Source organism: Stenella coeruleoalba (assembly GCF_951394435.1).
Source record: "Stenella coeruleoalba genome assembly, chromosome: 10".
Taxonomy (NCBI): Eukaryota; Metazoa; Chordata; class Mammalia; order Artiodactyla; family Delphinidae; genus Stenella; species Stenella coeruleoalba.
This window is the reverse complement of record NC_137156.1, coordinates 88,827,372-88,843,708: the sequence shown is the minus strand read 5'-3', so window position 1 is coordinate 88,843,708 and position 16,337 is coordinate 88,827,372. Positions and strand designations below refer to the sequence as shown.

Genomic DNA, 16,337 nt, shown 5'->3' with positions numbered 1-16,337 from the left:
CAAACTGCCAAATCTATGTATAGTTCACTATATTGTTGCAGTGCCACCAGAGAATTGTATGACTGGTTCAATGTTCTGTGTTTTCCAGTCACCAGTTAGTAAGTTGTTAGCAGTAAAATAATGTTAATTTTATGCATTGGGAGATATTCAGATGGCAGGAGAATTTTATAGATGCTGTGCATGTTTGCTTGCCGTCTCTGATTCAATGATCCCCATCAGTCCATCTTTAATAAGGCTTCTGATCTTAGGGAGTTACTTTGTCTCTTTGAAGGTGGGCATCTCTGAAGTGCTCCCATGGTTTTAATAAGCATTTATTAATCATTTAATGCTGGTGGACTACTTCCTTTCTTATGCTTGATAATAATGCATTGGATAATACCCTGTTCGCAAAGATATTTGGCAGTAATTAGCATGTTGGAGCCACAGAGTATTTTAAGATAGAATATTGCTTTAAAATTGATGGGTTACAGATCTTAGTCTCAGATCTAATTTGCATAAAAAATTCAGAATCGGATCACATGTACTAAATGGTTTTTGTAAAGGACACCCCCAAGTGTCCTCCCCGCCCCATTCCCCTTCCCCACCATGGCTTAGTCTATCTCCTAAACACTATGGAACATTCTTTTTGAAAACTTGCTGCACTAGAAATGTACTTTCTTGTCGAGACTTTGTATACCAAGTTTCAATCCATAGTATGGTTTTATTTCCCCCCTTTTTATGTGCATGTTGTAAACAAGAAATAAGGCTTTGTAATAGAAGTGCTGGCAGAACTTTATTGCATCTCAAACAGCTCTGCTACTTGGAATGTAAATATTTGTAGAATCTTTACTGTGCAAGAAACTGCCTTGCAAAAAAGTGAGGAAAAAAATGACTTTTATTAAGTAGGATAAGATAATTCACAAGGTATGCATGTTCCTTACTGCAGACATATTGACATTTTAAGAAATAGATTATATACGTTACAGCAATTCCATAGCACTCTCTTAGGTGCCTTTAGAACTCAGACTAAATTTTCTGTGTTCTAAAACAGAACAACTTTGTCCCATTTGTTTTTCTAAATCTCTTGATTTTTAATGCCTTTGAAATGTTAAAAGATGAGCTCTGTAATTCTAAAAGCAATTTGATTATATTTCTGATAAATAAGCCTGACAGTATACTATTTTTAATAGGAGAAAGAATTCTTGGGATCATTGCAGTACTTCAGAAAATCTTATTTTGGGAACTAGTGCGACTCAGTTCTCGTGTCCTTTTGATTCTAACTCTGGAATATTTCTTCAGTTGGCCCACTTCCCTCCACGTCCACTCACATCATCCTACTCCAGGTCACCATCTTCTCTCCTGGGACAACTGCACTGGCTTGCCTGCCTCCTTTCTTACTTCTTTCCCCAAACCATTCTCTGCACAGCAGTCAGGGCAGTATTTTTCTTTCTTTCTTTCTTTTTTTTAATTTAGTTAAATTTAGTACTCCTCTCCTTCAAGCACTTAGGTAGCTTTCTGCTGCATTCAGAACTATTCAGTATTACCTAGAGAGCGATGTAGGATTTAAACACTGCCTATCCCTCCAGCATCATCTCCTCCCATGCTTTTGGGAATAAGAACTTAGTAGGCTTTTTTTTTATGTCTGTGGTTTTGTTGACCTCCTTCCTACCTTAGGGCTTCTTCTGTTCCTTTGCCTGGTAGCTCCCCTTAGCCTTTACCCCCAAACACACAAAACATGCTTGTGTGCGTGCGTGCGTGCACGCACGCACACACAGAGGCACACACATTACAAATTCTGACTAGTGTTCATTGCTTCTTAGCTCACAGTTTAAATATCAGTTACTAAGAGAGGGCTCTCTTTCATATCCTTCCTCCTCTAAATTAGGGCACCTCTGTTACGCTCTTTCTGTTCATGTCCTCCTTAACTTTCTGATAATATTCCTCCTTATCATAACTTGGAACTATTTCCTTACCTGATTCCTTGTTAACTGTTCTGTAAGCCGTCTCGTAAGCAGTTACCACATCTGTTTTACTCGCTACTGCAAAGCAGCTCCTATCACAGTACCTGGCTCACAGTGGAGTTTGATCCACCCATGAGAATTGTGCTTTTGGGGGTGCTGAGTTTGAAGCATGTGACGGGGCACCCCTGTGACCAAAGATTCTGTCAGGAATGTCCCTGTTCAACAGAAGTCTGCAGCTGGCTTTCAAAGGGTTCTTTCTGTGGCTTCGCCCACAGTCTCTTAGATCTCTAGAATATCTGCTACTTCAGACTTATTTTGTCAAAATGGAATTAATCATTTTTCTTCCCAGGCTGGTTCCAGTTTAGATGATCTCTTCTTTCTTTGATTCTCATTGTCTTCAAGGCAAGTGACACCAGTGGTCTTTAGCACCATCCTCTTCCTTTGTTCTGTAACCAGTCAACTGATTAAAAATACAAGAAGTTTTATTTGGGTTATTATGCACCAGCTTAGGGTTCAAGTGCTTTATTCCCTTTACACTTCTTACCTAAATGCAGCAGATTAAGAAATGACCCTCCTCCCCACCCTGCCTTTCTTGCTCCAGTCTTTCCAACACATGGTGCTATATTAATCCATCTTGTCATTGGACACCCACTGCCGAGAGAAAAACTGGCACTGATGCAGCCTGTCTACGTGAGACTTCTTCCCCTCATTTCCCTCCATATAGAGTGTTCCAACTACAGGTGCCGTCTTTAACTTCCCTTACAATTCAGTGTAACACTTATGGCTTCACGGTCCCTGCACCCATGGGTTCCACCCCAAGCCCCTCATTCCTGTCTCAGCTCATGTCTACCCTCAATTCACTGTTACTTCTGCCAGGAAAGCTCTTTACTTTTAATCCTACCATTTGCCCAGTGATACCCATCCATCTGTTCCTCCAAGAAGTCTTTACTCTCCCTCCCAGACTAGATTTGAGCCCCATGCTGTCTGCTCTCACCTGTGTTTTAAAATGTTCTTCTTTAGAGGGAGAATGGATTAGAGTTTAATTAACACTGTACATTAGTTTAATATCTGCCTTTCCTGATAGTCTGTGGGTGGAGTGGAACACACTTATTAGGATTTTGGTAAATATTTGTGGAATGAAAGAAAGATAGTCAGATTCTACTCTAGTTATATTAGGGCATCTTTTTTTGGACTTAAAATTATTTTAGTGTATATTTAAAGAGTTTTATTTTATCTTGCACAGTTTCTGGGTGACAAGTCATTCATTGACAATAGATGAATATCTTGATATGGTCTGAATTTAGAAAATTCTCTGACAGACCTATGCCCTAGAAGAAGCATAAGCTAGGGACTTCCTTGCTGGTGCAGTGGTTAAGAATCCGTCTCCCAATGCAGGGGACACAGGTTCGAGCCCTGGTCCGGGAAGATCCCACATGCCGCAGAGCAACTAAGCCCATGCACCACAACTACTGAGCCTGTGCTCTAGAGCCCATGAGCCACAACTACTAAGCCTGTGTGCCACAACTATTGAAGCCCACGCACCTAGAGCCTGTGCTCCGCAAAGAAGAGTAGCCCCCCGCTCGCCTCAACTAGAGAAAGCCCACGCACAGCAAGGAAGACACAACACAACCAAAAATTAAAAAAAAAAAGCATAAGCTAAAAGGTTGCCAGTACGAAGGATTGGTCCTTGGTGTAATTGTTTTATTTTAGTGCGAGGGGGGTAATTTGGAATTCTCAAATTTCATTATTTTATTAGAGTAAAACATTGGCATAAGAAAGAAAGAACTAAATGACTGCATCACAACAAATCAAAAGCACTTCTTCCTAAACGGTAACTAATTACTTAAAAATGGAGGAAAGCCTTATGGGCATTAAACAATCTCACCAATCATCCGTCAAACAGAAAGCCCCTCTTACAGTGCTGAATATACTCTACTTTTCTTTCACTGCTTCCCAATTAATGATCTTTTTAGAAACATGAACTGTCCTGTTGAAATCATGGAAATTCCTTGGCCCTTACAGGACTTTCTGAGTTACCTGTGGGAGTGAGTCTTGGTAACCTGCATTTTAAAACTTTTTGTTTTGAAATAATTATACTCACAGGAAGTTGCAAAGATAGTACAGAGTGCTGTATATCCTTCACCCAGCTTCCCCTGATGGTCACATTGCCTATAGCTGTTGTATGATTCCGGAACCAGGAAATTGATCCTGGTGCATTACTCTTAACTAGACAACAGATCTTATTCTGGTGTCACAATGTTTTTAGCCTGATTGCAAGAATATGTGTATACCTCTATGCCGTTTTATCCCATATATAGATTCATGTATCTAGAATTTTAATTTAAAGAACAACTATCGTGAGTGCTACAGTTTCCATGTAGTCATACACTGATGTAATATTTTTGCAAGTATCTTTGAGGTTTCAAAAGTTCCACTTCCATAGACCTTTTTCCATGCAAATATTTGTCTTCTTAAATATCATGAAATTCTTTACCTTGGAGTTGCCTGTATGTAAAAGTTGCTATGGAAATGGAAATCTTGGCATTTTATAAACCAGGATGTGACATTTGGGTGGTTCTCTGGGGTCATCAGTTTGGGAATCTGTGTTGACTTTCCATACAGAGTTCTGCAGGTAAGGATGTTTGTTTTTCAGTGTAATCAGACTTGGACAGTATTTTTATGCCACCAGGACAAAGACCCATCTGAATACTTTCTTGTAGTTTCTAACTGAATCAGAGTCCATTATTATTTCTTACATAGAAATAGTTACTCTTTAAAATAACTTAACACATTGCAGTAGTCGGTAATGACCCTTTTCAGGCAATTAAAATCAACCCGAACAATGTAGCTAGTGATCTAATCTGATGGCTGCTACTCAGTTGGGCTGGCTGCTTCTGTGAATGTAAAGCAGCAGAAAGTTGCTGATTACCATTCCTTGTTACTAATTCTGATGAATATTCTGAAGGCTCTGGAATACAGATAAGGCACAGTTGTACCAAAGTCGGGTGCATGCAACAGTAGACAGTACCTCCCTTACCTCTATCCATCCCCTATACTTACAAAGGCATTTACATTTGTATATATTAGACAGTTTGTCATTTTTCTCAACTATTCTTAGTGACCCTTTACTAGGACTTTTTATTTTTGCCAAGTAAAACCAACTAAGAACTGGGTATATCTGTGCAATTTGGAAATTTGAGCCTTGTGTGTCAAAGATTTTCTCTCTTTCTCACTTTTTCATACCATTAAATGAAATGTTTCTCATATGCAATGGAAAGATATAATGTTTATATTTAGTACTAATTTACTGAACTGTTATGGTGAGACCACCATGTAAAGAAGCCCAGACAAGCCTTCCCTAATATTAAGCAGTAATTGCCCCTGTGGAGTTGGTTCTCTAGTATTTAGTAGAAATATGTTTTTAAAAATAACAAAAGGGTCTCAATATATGCGTTTTGTTATGTCATGAAACAAACCACATATTCTGTGAAGATGCTTATATGTGGAGGGCATATTTCCATATAATGCGAAATGCTAGACTTATAGGCATTATTTCTTTTTAATCTAGTAGGGTCTTAATTGTCTGTTGCTGTAAATGGTTTTGCATTACGACTTGCTTGGAAATATCTTTTGTCATTTTCCTAGAAATTTCTTATGGGGTTTTCCTCCTGAATCTTGATTTTTTAAAAAATTCTTACATCTGTTTATTAATAATCTGATTATTTCTTTGTCATTCTTCTCACCCACTTTGATCCTCCCCACACACAGATTACCCAAGACATAGATTAGAATATGGAATAGATTAATACCAAATCATAAATTCATAGGGTAAGAAATACATCCATTTTGTATGCTTTCAAGCCAAAGAGAATAAAATCAAATATGGGGAGGTGTTTGCACTTTTATATAGGATTAAATGCCCGTGTTATTTAAAGTTAGTTTCTTCTTCCTCCTCCTCTTTTTCACCTCTCTTCTCCTTCTCTTCTTTTACTTAGTTTTCTTTCTTGCTTTAGGGTCATATTTTTGAATTGACTCTTCTGTACTGACCCCTAGTGGGTAAATGTTTTCAGTTGTCTCTAATTGAAAATATTACATGTATTTGTTTGCAGGTGTTCCACCCCGAACACCCAGGGATGGGAAAGGCAAGTCTAAAATACATCAAGTTTGACCATCAGAGAAAAATAACCTTAGAAAAAGATAAAGCACACATCAGCCCTGTGGGAGACTGTTTGCAAAGATGGCTGCAGTAATACTGTCCTTGGTACGCTGCACAGTGACGTGCTCTTTCTTTGCTTTAAGCAATGAACCTATTTCCCTTCCCTTTGAATCTGGGCTAGCCTATGGAATTTGAGCTACAAAATGTGGACAGAGTGAAGTGGCATGATTGTGAATGCCGAGCCTCAGCCTCAAGACACTGAGATTCCATTCTTGCCCTCTTCCTGAGACCACCATGTAAAGAAGCCCAGACAAGCCTTTTTGACAGGAGAGGCCAGGTAAAGACAGTGTCAACAGCCAGAATTGGTAGTCAGTCATGTCAGTGATCAATTAAGTCGTCAGAAGATTAAGATAATGTGAGTGACCCCAGGCAGAACTTGCAAACAAATTGCTCAGCTGAGCTCAGGTCAAATGCATAATCAGCAGCAAATAAATATGGTTAAGTGGTTCAATTCGGGGGTAATTTTTGCAGCAGTCACACATTTGAATTTAAAAAGCATATTTTTAAAAATGTAGATAAATATTTTAAAAATGTGGGGTCTTATCTCTTTTTTGTTATTTTATAAATGTTTTAGTTAGCTTTTCTTGGGTAACAAATGATCTGAAAATCTCAGGGACTTCTAACAACAGATTTTCCTCACCTGTATTACCTGTGAGCTGAGGCTTGACTCTAGGACAGCCTGGCTCCCTTCCATGCTGTGGACTGACTGTGCACCTCCCCTACGTGACTTTTCATCCTGACGTCCAGGCTGAAGGCACAGCCATGTAGTGGATACTGTAGTGCTCCATCCAGGCCCACCAATTTAGGGCCAACATATCTACCCACGTCTGCTTGGAATATCAGCTGCCGGTGGCCCACCGGTTCATCCGTCACCTGGGAATTTCCTTTTGTGCAGGGAACTGTCTCAAGCCAAGGCTGTGCCTTTTCTTGGGTGATGGCTCATGCCAACGACTGGCTGATACAGGGGCAAGAAAACCTGGTCCCCTGGTCTTAATTTAGGACAACTCTGGAGGGTCATCCCAGCCCCAAAAGCCCTTAAGGACCAGCTGATGCCCCCATTGCAACTACTTTAAGTTTCACAGTCCCCTCTGCCTGTTCTTGCTTTGTTTATTACTTCCTTAAACCTGTTTTTTTCAAGAGCATTTCTGCATAAACCTTCTTCGTCTCAGATTTTGTTTCCAGTGAATCCAAGTTAAGAAAGGCCCTTATCTGGGACACATTCTCATGGCAGGGGGTGGAAACCCAAGAGGCTTAGCTGAACTGTGCAGTTGCTTAAAACTTTGGCTAGAACTGGTCATATATCAGGTTTTCTAACATTTCTTTGGCCAGAAGTCACTGTAAGACCAGTAAAAAAGGTAAAGATAAGTGAATGTTTACAAAGAACAGTATAATCTACCATAGTCTACCTTATACACACAAAATATACTTTTAGTCACATGTACACAAATTATGCTCACTCCCTCCACAAGAACTATACCCCAAAAGTCTTACCTAATCATGTCATCAGACTGGAAGTCCAAGATTTAATTAAGGTCCCAGTATCTTATGAGACGGAACCAAACCAGTACTAGCACATTATAGTTTCTGCTGGGTCCTGGCATATGGCTCATACCTTGATATGCTACTGAAAAACTGCATGCCCAAGACAATGGGCAGAAACGTATTCTACTTATAGGCCTGGGGGTGAAGAAGGAATATTTGTGAATAAGACTACAGTTTACCTATATGATTTAGCTACTGCCACAATGATTCTACATAAGAAGCAACCGGAAAATTTCAGTAGCGTCAAAGAAGAGGCATTTATCTAGTTCTCACTACTGTGGATTGGCTGGGGTAGCTCTGCTGAGCTCAGCTGGGCTTGCTCATGTTTTTATGGGTGAGCTGAGAGTTGGCAGATCTTGACTGGGCTTGGCTGGGGTGCTTTGCTCAAGCTGCAGGTCTGGCTGGCTCAGGTATTTCCACATGCTATTTTGGGGTGCAAGCTAAAGGAAGCTCTGTGGTAGAAAGTATGCTTATGCCAATTGCATGGGTGCAAAAGGTAAGTGGAAACATATAAGGTCTGTTTTGATCTTGGCTCGCGACTAGCGTGCTATCACTTCTGTAGTGTTCTGTGGGCCATCACAAGAAACATGGCCAAACTCAAATTCAAGGGAGGGGAATTATCCTCTGCCACTTAAGTGGGAGGAACTGTAAAGTCACATGGCCAAGGGCGTAGGCACAGGAAGGGGTGGAGAATTGGGGCCAGTAATGCAATCTGCCATACCACCAAATCTCATATCCATTAAGCACTGTAAATTCCCTCTAGATTTCAGTTGCTTTTCAGATAAGAAACAGGAAATGTAAATGTCACTTTATTGCCCATGAATGAATTATAACTCTCTAATTGCTGCCTAAGTGGAGGAGTCCTGTATAAGGCCCAGGAAAGCAGAGATAGAAAATATAATGAAAGCTCTCAGGGAACGTACAGTTGAATGGCAAGAACTGACATGCATTTAGAAACCTAGTGAACAGTATTATGAAATTGTGCCTCGTCATAATGCCTATGCTTCTTAATCCAGGCAAACTTCGTTTACCACTTCCTAGTTTGTGCCCTTGGCTACATTAATTGACTCTCTGCAGTCTGGTTTCTTCATCTGTAAAGCTGGAATATTGGCTCCAGCTGTGTAGATTTGTTGTAATAAATACAGGAGGTAAGGACCTTAGGAGATACATGAGGCCCTTAGGAAAACTCAGTAGTTTTGCTACCTTTTGATGTTTGTGTTTGTATTAGTGTTGGTGTCCATATTATTCACTATTTGCATTTTATAGTATATATATGCGTAGAATAATGGAGATGTGGTTTATGCTAAACGACAAGAGAGTTGAGAAGGAAAGGAAACTGAGGTGACTATCAAGTAGAATAATCAGGGAGGGCTTCCTGTCAATCTAGGACTAGGCTGAATCCTCAATGCATGGAAGGCTGGAAGTCAAAGCACACGCTGTTTGGTTGGTACGAGCTGCCCTGGCAAGTTCTTGAACTGAGGGGGCTGTGTTCTACTTTGGTGGGAATAGGACTGAGTTGACGCCCTGCATTCAATTTGTGCTTTTCCTGGAGTTTCTTTTCTGTTCTCTCCGGAGGAGAAGGGCCGAAAAAGGGCCATTCCAGGGCGCGGCGCTGGGCTTGCCACATTTGGGAGCGCCGCCTGAAGTTGGGCGTACAACCTCCCGCCGCCCTGCCGTTGGGCTGCTGGAGTCCGCAGCACTGCTAGGGTTGCATCAGTTTTCCTGTTTGCACTATTTCTTTTTGTGACCAGGGCCCCGTCTTAAGTATTTCCAATTGAGAAACGAAACCTCCGGAAACCGAAACTTAACTAGCCGCTCTCGCTTCTGTAATTACGCTTGCTGACCGCCCCCCCCTGCAACCGTCCAACCAATCAGACGGCGACTAGTGTCTTTGTTCAAAAGTCAACCAATCAGTACTCCCCACCCCTGGAAAGCCCCGCAGAACGTCCCGAACTTGTTTGTACCTGTCTATAAAAGAGCTGTACTAAACTCCACCAGGACCTTTTAGCGTCACCGGCAACGAGTGCGCGGAGGTCCAGGTTCGAACCTGCAATAAATGACCCTTGCCGTTTGGCTTTGACTCTCGACTCTGGTGGTCTTGTGGAGGGGCCTCGCGACCTTGGGCATTTCAGAACCAGTGAGTCATTTCCTTGCTTGTTGTAGTTGAGAGCTTGTTAAGGGGCTACTTGGCAGATTGTAAGTTGTAACAGAAGACGTTGCTTTGGGCGGAGTGTCAGATATTAGCGCGTGGAGGTAGATTGGAGGCGGTGTCCTGTTGTCATTCTCAGATATTAGGAGACCAAGGAGGGGGTGGATCTAGGTAAAATCTCTCTGTAAATATCTTTCATGTTTTTGTCCAAAAATCCTTATAAAGCTTAGCATGTTGGAATCTGTGTTACTAGTGAGGCCAAAAAGATTCATAGAATGCTTTAGATCAAATAACAGGTTAATGACCTAACCAGAAATGGAATCCATATTGTCCCATGTCTGGAAGCAACGCATTTTTCACTCCAGAACAGCCTCCACTTTTTTTTTTTTTGCGGTACGCGGGCCCCTCACTGTTGTGGCCTCTCCCGTTGCGGAGCACAGGCTCCAGACGCGCAGGCTCAGCGGCCATGGCTCACGGGCCCAGCCGCTCCACTGCATGTGGGATCTTCCTGGACCGGGGCACGAACCCGTGTCCCCTGCATCGGCAGGTGGACTCCCAACCACAGCGCCACCAGGGAAGCCCCAGCCTCGACTTCTGAGAAAAAAATTTATATGACTGTAAATGGGAGCTATTGACTTGTCTTCCATGGTGATTGTGAGTGAACTTTTCTACTCATCTCAGACCCCAAGGGACCCATTTGTCTCTCAATGTAAGATTTCATCTCTAGGACTAAAATTGAGTTTACTTTTCAGGACCTCTTTCAGCTTCCCATCCCAGCTTAAAGCTGTCTCTTCCCTTCTTTGCAAGGCGGTCCGCCCTCTGCTCTTTTGGTCATGGAGTCTTTGATTGGCTCATTTTCCTTCTCCCTCATATGAATCATTTATTTTTTGCCTCTTTTTCTGTTCATTGTAAAGAGAGGAACACAGAATCTAACAAAAAGTTTCATCCACCACTGGTCCTTTCCTTTCCATTTTTCCGTATTAATATCTGGAATCCTCTTAATGGTTTTCTTTACTCCTGTCAAAATCATATGCATGTTTTAAAAAATTCAGTTTAACGACTCTCTTTTCTCTCTCTCTTTAGCTCAGTTAGCTTTATCTAAAGGTCTAAACCTATTTATGTTGTTTGCTTTATTACTGATTAGAAACTGTTGGTAATTATTTACCCCTCCCCAGGAGAGGATGATTTTTTTCCTGCCCCATCGTCGATGGCAGGCTTGGTCCCTTGACTTACTTTGGCCAATGGAATGTGAACACTTCACATTTAGTTACTTCCTGCAGGGGCTCTGGGAGCCAGTACATGGTTCTGTGTGTCCTCATCTGCTTCTGCCGCCATAGAAGCCCATGTTAAGATGGAGTTTCTGTGAGCCTGGAGCCTGAGTGACCGCCATGTGCAGAGCGCTCTGTTGACCTGCAGTAGACATCATATATGAGCATGAGATAAACTTCATTGTCACCATCTACAGAGAGTTTCAAGTTATTGGTTGGTACAGCATAACCTGCCTTATGCTGGTCAATATACAACATCTACTTGGATGTTTCAGAGCCCTTCAACCTCAATATGTGTAGAGCTGACCTCTTCAGCATCCTGGCCAGAGTTACTTTTCTACCAGTGTTCTCCACTGTCCCCACAAGAAAGCAACACCAGGATTGAATCACTTGCTCAACCCATAAACCTGGGATTTCCTGCTGACTTCTTCCCCTTTTTGAGCCCATATTGAATTAGCAACAAGTCTTGTCTTTCCTACATCCAAAATACCTGCTGAAACTGCCCAGTTCTCTCCACCTTTAAAGCCAACAGCTTCAATTAAACAACCATCATCATTTTTCCCAGTTATTACAAAAACATCCAGCCTGGTTTCTCCTGTCTCCAGGATCTATTCTTGACTATTTTGATTCTATTTCCACACTGCAGCAAGTGTTTTAAATATGCAACCCTGTTGAAATGCTTACCAAAACTTTAGTAACTTTCAGTTGACCTTAAGGTAAAGTCCAGGTTACTTGACCTGGCTCCTAAGGACTGTGTGATCTCTCCCCTTCCTGCCCTCACTGGCCTTACTCCGGGGAGCTCCTCCCTGTGCTTTCTGATGCTAGCGATGACGGACATCTTTCGTTTCTTGAGCAGGCCTTTGCGTATGCTGTGGCCACTGGCTGGGGTACGCTTCCCCACCCCCATTGCTTCTGCCCCATCCCCGCACATACATTCATACACACTCACCCAGCAGCCATTGCCTGGCTCACTCCTGTGCCTCCTTCAAGTTTCAAAGTAAACAGCACTTCCTGACCAGATGACAGTCTTTTGCTCTACCTTCTGTATCTCTCATTATTCTTCCTGAGTGTCTGTTTTCCAGACTGAGTAGTTTGAGGGAAAGGAATGTGTCTTTCTCGGCCCCTCCTGTCGTACCCCCCAATGCCTGGCAGAGAGCAGGCTCTCAAAAATCTCGAGCCAGTTAGATGAAATCCACAAATAACCTGCAAACCACTCATGAGCCTTCCCTGTTTGAATGCTTCTAACTCTTTGTATAGTTGAGATTTTTCAGCACCATTTAATGTGGAATAATTATGTACTAAGTGCTATGCTAACCACTTCATTTAATCTTTACAACAAATGAGCACCGTAGCTACCTTTCTGATGATGCTTATCATATTGCTTCAACACAGTTATTTCTAGATTTAGAAAAAAATCTCCACATCTATATTTTAACTCTTTGTTACGATAGCATTTGGTATACTGTATTATAATTGCCTTTATACCTCTCTATGCTATAAAATGTTCTACCTGCTGGTCACCTGTTCCCGGCATACAACCTGTATCTTCATAGGCATTCCATATTCATTTGATGAATTACTAATCATGCTTAAACTCACATTAAATTGTTGATATTACTGTGGTTAATTTTTTCTCTGTGGCTTACAACTAGAGATGCCTCACTGGAAGGAAATATTTGTTCATTGATTCTTTTGTAGAATTAATAGGAATTCCTTACAGTATTAAGGAAGGTAGTGTAACTATGGAAATGACCTGGCATTGAATTCAACTATAAATGTATCGGTTACTTTTTGCAGGGTGACAAACCATCCCCGAATTTAGTGGTTTAAAACATTCATTTTTATCATTCACAATTGTGTGAGCGGGTTAGGAATTCAAACAGGGCTCTTCAGGGATAGCACATCTCTAATCCATGCGGTGTTGGCTGGGGTGACTTGGCTGGGCCTGGGAAGTCTGAGATAACTTCACTCACAAGCTTGGTGCGTCAGCTGGGGTAACTGGAGTGACTGGGACCTGAGTGGGTTGCTGTTTCTCACCTGTCTTCATTCAGTAACCTAGGCTTACTTTACTTTCCACGAGAGTGAAAGTGGAAGCCTCTTAAGCTCTAAGCTCAGGACTGGCGGAGCGTCCCCTCTACTGCATTCTGTTGAGTAAAGCATGACACAAGGCCAGTCCAGAATCAAGAGTAGGGGAAACACTTGATTGGAAGAAGCAGCGTGGTGCACAGCATTAAGAGGAATTGTTGACTGCCATGTTTACAGACAATCTGCCACTCTAAGGGAACTTTTTATCTTCTAAATTTTCTTCTAGAAGTTTCCAAGATACTCTTAATTGGTATGGGGAATAGAAAGTCTATTCTGTTAAATTCAATATCTTGTGATTTACTAAAAGTTAATATTTTTTTGTAAAACCTGAAGTCATTTCTAAAACTCCTAAAGGACTTATCCATTCTATTTCCCTCATTATTACCACATTTATTTTTAATATTGCTAGAAGTGTCTAATTTTTAATGATTAAGAACAATAAACAGAAATTAATCCTGATGAGTGAATTAGAATGAAAAGTGTCACCTGCAAAGATGGCTTTGAACATTGTAAGCTTGTTTTAAGTATGTTGTGATGATACTTGTTTGGTTTTAAAATTTACATATGCAAAGTACAAATCCCTGAAAAAGAAACTTCCAAGTCCACAGTAATGCAAGTTTGCAAGAAGTTTTATTCTTCTATGAGTGCTGCTCTAACTTTATCTGTTTTTAAAAATAAAAGTGCTGATCAATGTCATGAATAATTAAGTGAAAGGAGTTGTGGGATTTGGGGCTGTTTTCTTTTTAGTAATTGTAAATTCCATTTCACAAAGCCACAGCTCAGTGGCTAGGATGAAAAAAGTCTGGGTTTTCCTTATTCATTAAAAAAAATCTCCCCGATAAAATGGAGTTCTAGAAAGATTTTTGCTTAGAGTATAGAGATTTTTCACATACGATATTAAATCATGTGAAGAGGTTTATATGTCTAATGAAATCATTCTTCCAAAGATAATGATAAAGTTTCTCTCTGAAATGGTTAGAGAGGGTGGTTTTCTGGTACAGGACCAAACCTTGTATAAGTCTGATTGATAGAAGCTTGTATACAATCAATCTGCATTGATAGATTCCTGTGTTGGACCTCTGAACTGATGAGATGGTGAATGGAGGCCTCTTACCCTTTTCATTACTTTGTCGCCTTAGAGTTCTATGTAAGTGGAATGGATGGTGTATTTAAATTGACTGTTCTCCTGCCAGTGTACCCAGGGGTACGGGAGGGACCTCACTTCCAGGGCAACATTGGTCATGCTTCCCTTGAAGGGAAAAGGATTAATTCTGGGTCCGTTAGGCACATGCTGATGCCATGTTGGAGACATTGGAACTCTGCCTCAAAAACAGTAATACCTCCTGGTGACAGAATTATACCCTTTCCAACTGGAAAGACCCTTGGTGCTCAAGTCCATTGCCTTTTTAATTTTGCATTCATTGATTTGCCCAGGGAATGGGAGCCATTGATTTCAGTGCTGGTGATACATTGTGGGGTTTTTGTTTTTGTTTTTGTTTTCCATACGTTGTTTAAAACTTTTCTGAAATAGGAGATGCTATTTGGAATATGTAACTAGAGTACTGTGATTTTAATTTAAGTGCAAACACTGATGGAATTGCCCACTGCAAACAACCCTGTAGCCTAGCACACCCACATGGAGTGCAGTAGGATATTTCCAACAAACTGGACGCTTACAGTCTATTAAGAGGCTTCCTATGCTAATTGGCGCACCCTCATCTCTCACTGGGCGTGTAGCGAGGAGAATAAAATCTTCCCCTTGGAGTTTCATCTCTTCTCTTCCATGTTCCCTTGGTCTTTTCTCTCTCTGTCTTACAAAGTGCCGTGTCTCCTTCTCCTCTAGAGAGTGAATTGTCAGTCACTCTGTTCACGTTACTCCACTATACTGTGGCTTGGTGGTGGAAGGGGGTTGGGAGAAGATATATATGTGTATATATATATATATTTGATAATTTTATAACAATTTTTAAGTCAGTGACACAGCTTACTCTCTAGGGCTTCCTCTTAGCAGATGCTCAAATAACAGAGGCTGCAGCTAATATTGATCCTGTTCTCAAAACAATACCAACCAGTGAACAGGAACAAAGCCCTGTATATATTTATTTTAAAAAAAAAGAAAAAATCAAAATGTGTGTATGTGTATGTATATACACACACATATATGTGGCCTTTAAAGTTAAACTGAGCTTGTTTTCTCATCTATAAAATCAACTTTTCAACATTAAAAGTAATACATTTTCCAGCACAGAGATACTCAGTCATTGGTACTTGTAATTACTCTGCTAAAATAGCAATCGTATTTTCTTAGCGTTAATGAGAATATTTTCTCTTCCTGTGAGCACATAGACTTTATAACACCTTTAGGAATTCTGGACTAGTATGTTATATTTTTGGAAGTTTAAAGTCACATGTAGTAATCTTCTCTCAACCTTACAAGTCTCTCCATTGTTCTTTGATGTTCAGTAACAAATCACCTTTGCACCAGAAGTTGTTACAAAAAAGAAGAGAAAATGGAGTTTCTATTCTTTCAACCACTTACATGCATTGAAATTTGAGAGAGAGAGAGATGATTCAGTAGGATCTGAGGAGAAGGTATCACAACGCTAATGTATTATGTATGTCAAACCACATAAAAGTCATTAATTAGCCACAATGCATTTTAGACTCTGTGTCATAAATTGTTCTCCAGTGAAAACAGATTTGCCAAGCTATAAAACTCTCAGTTAGTTTTCCAGTCAGAATTTGTGCAACATCTTCTAAAAACAAAATTCAACATCTAATAATAAATGTTAGACTTGAGTCAGTTTGCATATTCATTTACATTTTAGGAAGCTAAGGTTATTTTAAAGCTATATTTGTACCTAAAACCTACTAGCCACTCAGTGGCTGCTAGTTTTATGAAGTGATTAAAGGTAACGATTGTTGACTTAGTAAATTGTGCATATTTTGTTCTGTAACCTTACTAGAAAAGGAGATTTCCTAGAGAGAATGTATGATCAGTGAGACGTATAGACCCAGAGTTTTGTTTAAGCTTTTTAAAAGATAAGTTTATTAAGAACACTAGAGGTGAATATTCAGTTAGGTGTGACCCGCAATCATTTGCTGTGAAGAAAACTCCTATTAAGAATCTGTGCTTT

General features: G+C 40.6%; 1 protein-coding gene across 5 annotated transcripts in view; it reads left to right on the top strand.

The window, feature by feature from the left end:
- Window positions 1–16,337, top strand: part of CNTN3 (contactin 3) — a 321,453-nt gene that overhangs the window by 2,606 nt on the left and 302,510 nt on the right. The window contains exon 1 of one of the 5 annotated variants that reach the window (XM_079933638.1): window positions 9,678–9,835. The exons of the other annotated variants lie outside the window; for them this stretch is intronic. The gene's annotated coding sequence lies outside the window, so the exon portion shown is untranslated. Of the gene's footprint in view, window positions 1–9,677; window positions 9,836–16,337 lie in introns of those variants that run through there. 5 annotated transcript variants of the gene reach the window in all.